Below are 10,870 nucleotides of genomic sequence, written 5' to 3'. Positions count from 1 at the left end.
CTGCAGATTCCGCCTTACTATGATCTTCCCCTTCCTTCGTAGAAAGTGGCCATCCCGAGAATATTTGTGATCGAAAGGTCTGGATTGTTGGATATCTTGTATGACCCTCTTTAGCTTATCATCTAGCTTATAGGATTGCTGTACCTGCTGTAAGAGTTCAGATATAACAGAACTGGTCGACAAATGGAAAAATTGACCTTGCTCCAATTGAGGCTGGCCAGAGAGAGCATTGGTGACCCTGTTGTTGATTCCTTTTCTGTAGGAAACTTTAAAGTCATAGCCGAGCATTTTTGTGACCCAACGTTGTTGAAAAGGTGTGATAAATACCTCATCAGATAAGAATTGCAAACTTTGATGGTCAGTCCTGATTTTGAAGTGCCTCCCCACAAGGTAAGAATACCATTTTCGAACTGCCAATAATACTACCAATATCTTTTTTTCATATATGTATAAAGTTTGATGTCGTACTCCTAGAGCCTTACTGAAAAATACCACAGGTCTCTCCTGTTGTTGCAACACGACACCCACCCCAATTCCACTGGCATCACTATCCACTACAAACTCAAGCTGAAAATTCGGTAGTACCAGAATGAGTGCTGCACATAAGGCTACTTTCAATGCTTGAAAAGCTGCAGTCGCTTGGTCAGACCAACCCCATCCATTTTTTTTCAACAGATTCGTAAGAGGTCTGGCGAGCACCCCACAATTTTTAATGAATCTCCTATAATATCCGGAGAGCCTAAGGAAGCTCTGCAATTGTTTCACCGACTGAGGAGTTAGCCATGAAGAGATACATTCAATCTTTGACATATCTATAAAAATCGTACCTGTCGATAACACATGTCCTAAATACTAGATTTGAGATGTGCCAAAACACAACTTACTCTTTTTAGCAAACAACTGTTACTCTCTTAGAGCCAAAAGAACAATCTTCAAATGCTACAAATGTTCGGACTAGGACCTTGAATACATGAGAATGTCGTCGAAGAATACGAGCACGAACTTCCTCAACCATGGTTTAGACACCTTTATTCATAAGGGCTTGAAAGCTAAAGGGGGCATTAGTGAGGCCAAAGGATATCACGAGGAACTCATAATATCCCTCGTGTGTTCTGAATGCCGTCTTGTGAATGTCTGGTCCCCACATCCGGATTTGATGATATCCAAGCCTCAAGTCAAGTTTGGAGAACACCCGAGCTTCTCCCAATTCATCCAGCAGCTCCTCAATTATGGGAATGGGACACTTACCTTTATAGTATGCTGATTTATTGTCTATAATCAACATGTAGTCTCCAACTTTCCTATTTTTTCTTAACCATCACGATAGGGGAAGCAAAAGAGCTCTTGCTGTCTCTAATGATTCCAGCTTGGGGCAATTCTTGAATTAGTTTCTCCATTTCTCCTTTCTGAATAGTTGGGTATCTATAAGGCCGGATCTTAATCACCACCTCTTCATCCTTTAATAGAATTCGATGATCTTGCAGACGAGGAGGGGGTAACCCTTTTGGTACTTGAAAAACATCAGCAAAGTCCTCCAAGAAACCCTGAAGTTTATCCTCTGAGTCATTTACCACCATAGCCGATAGTGTTATTTGTCTAAGTGAGCTCAACACCATGGTATAAGGTCCCAAAGCCTGCTCCACAGTTAAAAAACATTTTGAATTTAAAGTAGAATTCTCTGCTGCCATTGAACCAGGAACAATACCATGCATGGTACACGTTTCACCTTTGATTTGAAATTGTATAGTTAAAGAGCTGAAATTCCAAATGATATCTCCCAAAGTAAGTAACTACTGGACCCCTAACACCATATCACACCCTTTTAAAGGTAAAACCAAGAAATCAATTTCAAATCTGTAATTCTGGACTTCCCATGGCACTTTCAGACATAATCCTCTAGTGAATAAACAGCTTCCGTTTGCCACCAAAACCTTCAATTGCTCTTGCTGTATTACTGGCAATGACAATCTACTAACCAAGCGTGCATCAATGAAGTTGTGTGTGCTAGCTGAATCTACTATAATAATAGCCTAACTAGAATCGACTCGAATAGCCACTCGCATAGTGTTATGGCCCTGCATGCCAGTGAGAGCGTCTAGTGAAATTATAGGTGACTTAAGTGGCTCCTTCTCTGAACTACTTTCTTCTAATCGATCCAAACATTCTTCTAATTGATCCGAACATTCTTGAAATTCTCCAGCTTCACCATCAGAAAAAAGTTCTAGCAGCAACTGATGTAACTATGATTTTACACATTTGTGCCCCATCTGGTATTTGGCTCCACACCAAAAACATAATCCCTTATGTTTACGTTCGGCTATTAGTGCTAGTGAAATTGAACGAGAAGTCGACTTGCTTCCTGGAGTATTACTCCCAGATTGTGAAACGGAAACAGCTCTTGCGGGTGTTGAAAAATTACCTGATACAACCAAAGGGTTGAACGATGATCTAGGTGGATTATGCAAGGGTGTTGAAGGTTTCTTAGTCGAGCCCACTAGGGGCACCTCAATTTTTCTAGCTAGATGGAAAGCCTCCATCAAGGTAGAGGGTTCAAATAGATCCAAATAATGGCCAATTCTAGTCTTCAGGATACTAATGAAAATACTAACAGCATACGGTTCCGGAAGATGCAATTGATTCAACAAGCCAATAAAATAATCTTGATATTGTTTCAACGTACCTAGTTGCTTAAGATTTACCAATACTTTCATCGGATTCCCGAACTGTTTAAAACCAAAAAGTTCCTACAAGCTCTTCAAATAAGCTGGCTATGATTTCATTTGAAGACCACCATTCCATTGGAAGTAAAAATGGTGCCATTCGAGAGCTCAACCCTCCAAATTTAGTATTACTATGCGAAAGCGTTTCTTCAACTTCAAAAAATTGCTCAAGTTTGGTCCACCACCCTCGAAAATCAGTATCATCAAATTTGGGACACTCAAGTCGACTACCCTTTTCAGAAGTTCCAACCTCACATGACTGATTTCCCGGATGAATGCTACTCACATACACCAAATTCAAACCAACTTCCATATCCTTGGAAAGAAACCCAGGTGGTGCGCTTAAAACTTCTTTCCCCTTGTCCACAGTTACGTTTGTTGTTGGACCATTATTGGAGGTCCAAAATACTAACCTAACAGAGTCTGTAAATCTCCATGAAACTCCTCTTTGAACTCTTGAAATTTCGTGTCCATCTTGGCCTCTAACCGAGCCAACTCCTCCTGCATTTTGGATATGTCTTGCTACATGCCACTCACTTCCTTCTACAGTCGTGTCGAAATACCACCGCCGCCATGATAGGGATCGTAATAGCTCTAATACCTTTGTTACGCTCTGGAATTTTAAGTAGAAGAAATGTGAGAGAGAAGGAAAAATGACTGAGATGTTGAGAAAAGAGAGACATAGAGAAGAAGAAGAATTCTGATTTTTCATTCAGTAAAATGCATAACCGTTTTCCTCCATCGATTATGCTTTTAAAAAGGAAAATAACAAGAAGCTAACATGGTCATTTTCTATTATACAAAACTCCCTATTTAACTAATATGCTACGCCCCGTTTTATCAGTTTAATCTTAAGACTAAACCTCACTTTTTAGTTTAAAACTCAACCAATTTCTATTTAATTTTCTCGCCCACAACACAGTTTCACGACTCCCATATCTCTAGCAAAAGTAATGGCATTCAAATATGCCAAAGCCTCAGCTGCGAAAGCATCTGCGACATGCTTATGAAAAACCACTCACTCTCCATAACCAAACCCATATTGTTTCTAATGACAACACCAGAACTGGACTGCTTTAAGTGTTGTTGAAACGCCGCATCAAAATTCACCTTCACTGACCTTCTATCTGGGGGCTACCATTTGGACGACATCAGCCTATGATTGACAGGTAGTTTTTTCTTTATTACAGTTATTTCCAACAGAAAGCTCTTGATCTTGGTCCTTATCTCATTAACTATTTGATTTTTCCTTTCCATTACCTGTTTATTGCAAGCACACCACATCGACCATACAGTAATCAGGATTCTACTAAAATTTCCTGCTCCACTTGTTTTGAAAATGTAACAAACCCAGTCCCAAAAATTATTCAAAGTAGTCTCAGTAACCCAATTCAATCCCAAAAATTGATTCTAGACAACAACCATATCTCAGTCAAGTTGGAATAAAGGTTATTCTTTGATTGTACAAAATATGGGAAGTAGGTATAAAATTTTACATCATACGCCATATAGTGGTTTTACTTTTGGCTAGGATATCCAATAACCATAGTTTTCCTGTATACTTCAGTATTATGCAAGGAGTTTTCATCTGTATTGCCACTATTTATTAAAAATCTGCAACCACCTCGAACTGAGTATCCATTAGTACAATCACCCATCCAAACTACTATGTCTTCTTCAACAGGTCGAGGCAAAGGGATATACAGAATAGCAACAGCTTCTTCGGCATCGAAAATACTAGTAATAACATCTTCCTTCCACCTTTGTCGTGCTTGATCAATTAATTCTGAGACCATAGATATTGAATTATTGGTTGTTGTTTTATGAATCCTTCCTCCTGCCCATCTGGGAAGCCAGTTATCTCTCCATACATTAATCTTGGTACACGAACCCACTTTCCAACCTATATCCTCTTCCAAAAGCTTTCTGGCAGCAAAAATACTCTTCCACATATACGAAGGATAATTTCCAATCTGGGCATTCCAAAAATCTGTATGAGGAAAGTCTTTTGCTTTAAAAATATGAGCAACGAGCGATTCCGGCTTAATTAGAAATCTCCATCCCTGCTTAGCCAATAGGGCAACATTAAATTTACAAAAGTCACGGAAACCCAATCCCCCAAGATCCTTGGGTTTACATAAGTCAGACCACTTACACCAATGCATACCTTTATGAGTAGCACTTTTCTGCCACCAAAACCTTTGCATAGTACTCTCCAGTTCAGAACACAAGGTTTTGGGAAAAAAGAAAGCATGACATTGAGTAAATAGGCAATGCTTGTAGAACTGGTTTTATATAGACCTTTTTCCCTCCTTGGGAGAGATAATGGTTGGACCAAATACTTACTTTCGCTCGCATCCTATCACTAAAATGAGAGAAAGCTTCTTTTTTACTCTTACCAACCATAGTCGGGAGACCCAAGTAATGTTCCATGTTATGAGATCTGCATACCCCCAACTGATTAACAATCCGTTCACACATGTTTTCCTCTACATTCATACTGAAAAAAATAATAGATTTCTCAAAATTAACTTGTTGACCCGAAGCTCTTTCAAAATTAACTTGTTGATTATTTATTGATTTGTGTATTTAGGTGCATTCCAAAATTTCAACTATTATAATTACCTTTTAAGGGTAAAACTACAATTATATTACTGATAATTACAGTATAATTAATCACTATAAAGTATAATCAAACATAATTAAATTAAAATAATTTTAGGTAAGACTTACACATTAAATTTAGATAAAAATCACAAGTGATTTATGCTAGATGAAGCTCAAACCTAGACACTCAATATTCTTGTTAACATAGTGAAAGTCTTGTTGGCGTAACTTCCCGAGGTAATTTCTCAAAAAAGAGAGTTGAGTCGAAATGGGTACTCTTAAGTACCAAGTCACTCATTTTTAAAGAGTTAAAATTAAGTTTTAGGCATATTGAACATTATCTTTAATAATATTTTATCCAATATGGATACCCAAAATTCAATAAGCTTTTCTGTTATAAGAAGAAAGTACTAAAAAAAAAAAAACTTCTCATGGTGCATTTTTAACCCTTATTCCTTCCTTCCTTAGTGATGAGGGATAATGTGGAATTTTTATTTTTTTGAAATACCCCTACTTTCGTTGACAAATACTTCCTTAAAAATTTGTAATAAAATACGTTTCCAAGTTAATACTTACAAGTATGATTGGTGGTATAATTGCATTTACACATTTGATTACTAGTGTAAAACATGAGTCACGTGTTAAAATCCTTGAACATAAATAAAATATAATTAGTAATAATTTAAATTTGAAATTAAAAGATAAACAAAATTTGGTTTGTCTGAAATTCAGGAGGAGTTTGAGTAAAAATATTAGGCTTAAAAAATAGACTTATGCAAAAAAATTAGGCCCGTTTAAAATATGAGTTGGATTCAAGTTTAAACATTCAATGGCCAAACCTGACTTGACTCAGCTCGTTTTAAGTTTATAATACTTTATATTATTATTTTTTATATATTACGTAATTTAGACCACATTAAAAATAAATCTATATTAAATATATAATATTACTCTAATATAAACATTAAAATAATATTAAGATGCCTATATTAAAAATTTTAATAAATAAAAATGTATAAAATTATTAAATATTAAAATAATATAATATGAATATTTGTTTTAAAAATTAAAAGATAATATGGGCGGTCTAAAATGAGCTTAGATTAGTTTTTTTTTCTAAATATGGACGAATTTGAACAAAATTTTAGACTCAATTTTTAGACAGGACTAAACTTGGACAATAATAAAATAAGTTAATATTATACTGAAGCCCGATCTGATCATGAACCCTTTATGAGTGATTAAAAGTAAAAAATAAAAATAATTTAATGCTACCAAATGATTAGTAGTTAAATTAAAATAATCAACATGATTGAGTATGAGGAGAAACAAAATACATAAGAATGAGAGAGAGGATAGGATCCGAAGCAGAAGAATATACACAGTACAGTGAAGTTAACGGAGGGAGAAAATAAAGACACATGCATGAATGCAGTAGATTCATTGCATTTCATCCATTCTCCATCGCCAAATTTCATTTTGGTATCCTCTTCCCAGGTTTTTTTTTTTTTTTTTGGCTAAAGCAACACTTTTATCCTCTTGCGCCAAGCATTATTTATACTTAACAGTGGCTAAATTTGTGAAACAAGTGCATTTCATGGGAAAAGAAAGTGAAAGGACTATTTTGATTTATAAAAATAAATTATTTTAAATTAGAATGACTATAACTTCATGGTATTAATGTGCCAACATTTTCTATTGATGTGAGCTCTTTGGGAAGATATCTAAATGTGCTTTCATATCCATTAAACTTGGAGTACTCTTCTATTCTCATCCCACTCAATGGGTGGGTCTTATATACTCCTTTTTGTGTTTGCACTTAAAAAGGCCAATCTTTGGCCAACTTGATGAAACATTTGCACACCAAGGAGCAAGAATGTTTCACTTGATTTAAAAATAAAAGAGAGATTGATCTCTTTTGTGTAGTAGGTAAAAGTGTGCAAAATTTGATCCGATTCGAAAAAATTAAAAAAAAAATTGAATTTGGAGTTAAATGAATCGAGTTATTCGAGTCAACTTGGATAAGTAATTCGAGTTTCGAGTTCAAATCGAGTTGAATTTTATAATTTGATTAACTCGAATAATTTGAATAACAGATTTGTGCGAATACCCTTTTGGGCCCTATCAAGTTTGAAAATGAGCAAATTTGTATCTATCTCAACAAGAACTACAAAATAGTTTTAAAATTAAAAATATTTATAAAATTCCAAAATTCATATTTTTAAAAATTATAAAAATATATAAAGAAAGTTATTAAATTAAAATTTTTCTAGAATAATAATTTTGGGAACTAAATAAGTTAATTAATGATTCAAGTTTATTGTTTTGCTTTGAAAAAGTTTTCAAATATATATGGGTTCAAATTTATGTGCTCTAATATAGAATTAGTTGTACTATAACAATATTTAAATTTGACATGTGTAATTTTTTAATTTAACTCAAATAATTTCACTTGATTCGAAAAAATTTCAAATCGAGTTAGGATGATAAAATATAACTTGTCAACTCGATTAACTCGAAACTTTTTTCACTTGATTCGATCGAACGCTCCCCCTCATCATAAGAACAAGATAGAAAGACTTCTAATTCAAATATTTTTAAACTTAATTTAAAAAATTACAAAGATGCAAATAATTAATTAATTTACTGAATTCATTAAAATATCATTCAAAACATTACAAATATGTGAGAGATTTAGTTATTTAGTGAATTTTCATTACAAATTTATAAGAAAATTAATAACTTCATAAGAGATTCACTATTTTGAAAGAAATTTAGTAAGCTTTATTTAAAATAAAATATTGAGTAGTTTTATAAGAAATTTAACAAATTCTAAAAATTAAGAAATTTTAAATAAACTCAAAAGAGATATTGTGTTTGATTTTGTTGGAACATTTTCAAATATTTACAGTGTTCCAATAACTATAAATGAATTGGTGTAATTAATCAAAAAGTTATATTATTTGATTTTTTGAAAAGAATTTTAACTATTTAAATAATATTATTTCAATAGTTATAATTAAATGAATAATTATGTGTTTATTTTAAAGACATTATTATTATTCAAAAAGACACCTATTGATGAAAAATGTCTCTATGAAGAGACATGAAAATTCCTATAAATAGGAATGAGATTTCATTTGGAAATCATACCAACAAATTCTAATATTCTTTCTTTCCTTCCTTCATTTTCTAATATTATTAGATTATTCTATAAAATATTATTGCAGAAATCCTTTATAGAAATTGAGTTTCTTGTCATACATTGCTCAGTGTGTAGTGGGCTATTCTCATCAGTGCAAAACGCAAATAGTTATTGGCTTCATTGTATTCTCGAGGTTAATTTGCTTGAAACTCATTTGCACACCGAAGATAGGTAGGGGCGAATATAACCTTAAAGATAGTGGTTTGATACACGCTTTGGAGCCTTGTCCTATTTATTCTTCTGTTCGAGTTCCGTTCGTGTGTTCGAGATTTTTCTTATCGGAGATTTGTACTAAAAGGTTTTATTCTTGAGGTTTATTTTTTGACTTCACGAAGAGCTCTTAATGAGTCCACATAGTAAAGGCACCTTGCCCCCAAGGGAATGTGAGCATTTGGCCTTGGTGGGGTTCAAACATTTTCTCTTATATGACATTAGTGGGTAAGAATAGTACCACTTATCGTCCATCGACTCCCGACAGATGACACTTAAAAAATTTCTCTTAGAGTGAGTTCAACCTCCTCTCAACATATTTAAATATAATTTATAATTTAATGTTTAAAAAGTAAAATAATATAAATTAACATATGGCATAAAACGAAAAATAATATGAATATGATAAAAATGCATACAAAATAAAGCTAGGCAATAGACTAACCCACAAAAGAAGAAGAAAAAGGGCTCATTTTTGTATTTTTAATTGTGTTAATTATTTTTTTTATGTTTGAAGTGTTGTTTAAATTTATAATCATATGAATTTATTTTTGGTATTCATTATTCCGCTTTATAGATCATATTCGAGGTTCATGGCTGTCCCTCATAATAAAATTATCTCCAATGTTTGAACCTATATCTCTCTTTTGGAATGCAATGTGCCTTACTATTGCACCCAACACTTGTTGGTAATTCATATGAAAACTTTAATGTGTAAATAATTCATTTTATGTATATTTTGTCATATTCATGTACTCATGGTCTGTTTATTTTTATTATGTCGTGTTTTAATTATTTTTTCATATAGTACTTCTATGCATCTTATTGCATTTTTTATTTTACGTAATTTATCAGGTTTAGTTCTAAACTTGTAACACCTTATACTTGACCAGATCGTTATATCTGAGCTACAAAATGCCACATTCGATGTCGGAGCATCTACAATCAATCAAAGCCAATTTATACTATTTAATAATTAAAATCCAGCTAAAACATACATTCAATACAATATACAATCAATTTTGAGTCTTTCAAGAACTTACGAAAGCTCTGAAACTAACTCGAAATAGAAATAGTACCAAATTGTAAGAACTTCAAAACATTAGGGAACATTGCAATATGAGGAGGTTCCTCGTTGTGCAATAACATACTGTAATGGCCTTATCGAGGTGACGGGGTTCCTCGTCTCATCGTGGCCTAGAGTCTATATCTTACCACGACAACACTCATATGACGTCGTAACGCCATATACTGTTTCTATAGTTTTTATAATTTCTATAGTTTCTAATAGGCATCAACCTGCAATTTATTTCCAAACATTTACCATACATGTTCAAGTCATCAATAGCCAATACCAATACCATTCAAGCAACATTTCAAGTTCATTAGTACCCTAATCATTAATAAATTTATGCCATATTACTTATAAATTATCTACCTAATCACATTTCATTCATTCACATACAACGTACATGCTAATCCACATTTACCATTAGCAAAAGTACCACTTAATTTATTTACAAACTATATCACAACTCATATACAAATTTTGCATACACATGATTATGTCCATTTGCCAACTTTTCAATTTAAACATTCTCAAACATAGCAAAATACCATTAATTACTCTACTAGGTACATGTCATATAACTAACAAAAGAGGTTCACCAACATTGTCAAGTCTGGGATTTTAACTGGATGCTGAAGTCAATACTCAGGATCTCAAATTAAACCTAACCTACACATGAAAAACAAAACCATACACTGAGCGATAAAGCTTAATGGTATTTTTATAAGTCAAATAACAAATACAAGTTAAGTCAATTATAAACATTCAAATAATATACCATTCATATCATTTACGTCATATGATTCAATCCATACATGCTTAATTAACTAATTTAAGAATATATCCTATTAATATACCATATTTCGAATCGAATCTATTAATTTGTCACAATGTCATATTAGTCCTCTAGACTTGTATATATATACATATGGTTTTATGATATCAAAAGTCAAATATTGTATATACGTATCGATGAGTTAGCTTCATAACATTCAATCAATTGACAATTTACATTCCTTATTAACTTGAGTTAGACTTAGACTCAAATGGATATACAGA

Source organism: Gossypium arboreum, chromosome 12 (assembly GCF_025698485.1).
Source record: "Gossypium arboreum isolate Shixiya-1 chromosome 12, ASM2569848v2, whole genome shotgun sequence".
In the NCBI taxonomy this organism is placed as follows: Eukaryota; Viridiplantae; Streptophyta; class Magnoliopsida; order Malvales; family Malvaceae; genus Gossypium; species Gossypium arboreum.
The sequence above is the reverse complement of the archived record's forward strand: the minus strand, read 5'-3'. Positions refer to the sequence as shown.